Source organism: Dasypus novemcinctus, chromosome 11, assembly GCF_030445035.2.
Source record: "Dasypus novemcinctus isolate mDasNov1 chromosome 11, mDasNov1.1.hap2, whole genome shotgun sequence".
Classification (NCBI taxonomy): domain Eukaryota; kingdom Metazoa; phylum Chordata; class Mammalia; order Cingulata; family Dasypodidae; genus Dasypus; species Dasypus novemcinctus.
In genome coordinates this window covers 58,102,059-58,104,910 of record NC_080683.1, presented here as the reverse complement: position 1 = coordinate 58,104,910, position 2,852 = coordinate 58,102,059, and positions in this window count along the sequence as shown.

The following is a 2,852-nucleotide window of genomic DNA, read 5'->3' as shown; positions in this document are numbered from 1 at the left end:
CCCTCCGTCCCTGAGACAGACGCATTCTGATAATTTTCTTATCTGTGTGACATTTTTTTGAAATGGAGCCCGGCTGGTCTTGTGAGAAAACTGACAGAGCAATTCAGCTTTAACCTTTTCCCTAACGTAGATCACCCTCGGAAAAGACATTTTCTTCCCTAAAATAAGTATGGCAGACGCTCCCTGGTATATACCCCGTCACCCATATTTGCACGCGCGCAGGTGCATACACGCGCACGCTCGCGTACACGTGCACATGCTGACACGTGCACACGCGCGCGTGCACCCCGCCGAGCTCGCCTCCCCGGTATTCGTGCTGTCCTGGCTTCCTCTCTTTCAACTCGAAAGCGCAAGACCCTCACTTTTTTTTTTTTTTTTTAAAGGCTTTTCTATGTGACTGGCTTTGCCCTTCCTTGGAAGGCCCGCCTGCCTCTTTGGGGCGTCCTTCCTTCCGGAGCCCGGGAAAAATTGGACGCTCCCACGCTAAGAACGCAATGCGCTCCAGTCTGCGACTCCCTGGGCCACGGGGTCGGTGACAGATGGGCTGCTGGGTCCAGGAGCCCAATTCAACGCGATCCCTCGGTGACAAGCGGCGGCGTGGCTCTAAGGCTACGGTGTTCAGAGCTAAGTCTGGACCAGACTAAGGGGCGGGCGGAGCGGTCTTCGCTCTGCCCCCGCGCACTCCTGGAACAGTCCTAAGGGCCACGTTCTGACATGGTGGATCTTTTTGGGAGGCCCGGTTTTCTATGTTATGGTCTAGGCAGACGCAAGTCCTCGGGTGTCGGTGTGGTCTGGGCTTGAGCCTTTCACTGCCAGGGATAAAGACGAAAGAAGTGACGGAGGGCGCAAGGAAGGCTTGGGGCTACGTGATCTTGAGAGTGGCCTACAGGCCGGTGTATTCCTTCCTAAGTCATTTGGTGCTGCGGAGCACAGAGGGGCAAGAACCAATCTACAAAGATGGTTCGGATTCGCGCCTGGAAACCGCAGTAGTCTGGAGGCCTCCGGTTTCTCCCGACTGGCCGCTCCCCCTTTCCCGCCACAGGGTGTAAGTAGGCTCACGGGCTAGGTCGACCCCACCACTGTGCCTCAGTGCGTCTCCAGGGCCATAAAAGGCGCAGAGGCCTGTAAATGCGGCGTGAGGGGCGGCCCCGAAGAGAGCCAGTGGTCGCTGCTCCTTCGGGGCGCCAAGAGCCCGAGCCTGGGCGGGGCGTTCGGTCCTTGCTACCCGCCTGGGTGGGCTTCAGGCGCCTCTCCGAGCTCATTTTCACACGCAGCAACTGACCACATCGGTCGTCTACGCCCGACCCCCATTCTCCCCAAACCCTTGGGGCGGACTCTCCGCGCTCTCCGGGCTGCGTCCGCCCTACTCCCCTTTTCAGAGATGCAGTTAGCGCTCATCTTTGGAGCTAAAATACCGGCCCTGGGGCGCAGCTAAGCTTGGAGGCCCACCCGGGACCCGACAGCCGTAGACGGGTCACAAAACCTTTCCTTTACAAAGGTAAAACAACTCCTCCCACTGGAATATTTTCGAGCCTTCTCCGCCTCAGTCTTTTTTGACCCCGAGGCTGCGGGGCCCGGCTGGGCAGCATGCACCTTCTTCTGGGCACTGTCAGTTCAGGTTCCCGCTCCTTCGGTGCAGTCCGGCCTCAGAAGCAGCCCCGCGTTGCGGAGCTACCGTAAAAAGATCGCGGCGGCGAAACTTCTTCATGAATCAATCTCCCGAAAGCTTAAAGAGCCAACGGCTCCTTGAGGTTGAAGTGAATGGCGGCTGGGGAACAACCTTTTGCTGTCTACTTTATCCCAAAGATTATGAAAAATATACATCACGAACTTTATTATTCAAGAGATTTGCTTTATTTGCAAACCCATTTTTTTGTTATTGCACTTTAATCTGAACCAAAAAAATCGAGTTGAAACTACAAAACTGTACATATACATGTCTGGTGTCATTCAACTAAAAAGCGTTGTTCTTGTTTTAAAATTGGGGTTTCAAAGAAACAAATTAACTCTTTAAAAGCCTGAGGGAAAAGTGGTAAATTGTCAAAAGTAGGACAAACACGAAGTTACGAAGATTCACAGAGATTTTTAAAAAACGCAATGGGAAATTATATTGCACCTTAAAACATTTCATTTTGCGAAGTTTTAAGGGGTTTTAAGACTAAATCTATATCATTACAGTCATATAGAATCAAAATCCCATGGCCTAAGTTTTAAAATAACTACCACGCTTTGAAAAAAAGAGTGTGCTTTCTCTGACAGGTTTATATGAGGAACTGAGCGATAATATAAACTCTACTCCTCTAAATATAAAATATTTAAATATTTATTGACCATCTCTTCCCCCAGAAAAGTTCTCGGAGCAGAACTTAAATAAATAAGCCTAGTATCATGCCTGGTGTAGAGTAGGTGCTTACTAAATGCAGGAATGTTTAAATGAGAAAAGGTGGGCCTGGTGGCAGTGAATTCTTCCCCACCTTCAAAAATATTCAGAGTTGTAGCAACCTTAAGTGGTAAGGGAGTGGGACGGGAATTTGAGGTCCCTTTAAAGATTCTTGATAGTCTAACTCGGCGATCGTCTAAGTTTAAAGCCAGAGCTTGCACCTTTCCAGATCTTGGTGAGGAAAGCCAGAAAGTCTTCGAGGCTATAGGCGGAGGAGAGACCCTTCGGGCGTAGCGCGCTCGGGGCTGGCTAGTCCACGCCAGATGGCGGCGCTTTTCACCCCTTGTTTTCCCGACCTTGTAAGGAAGTGGGCGCGGGCTGCGCGGAGCCGAAGCCCTCTGATTGGCCAGCCGTCTCGATGATTGACAGGTCACAAGGCTCCGCCCTCGCCACTTTATTGACGCTAATGAGC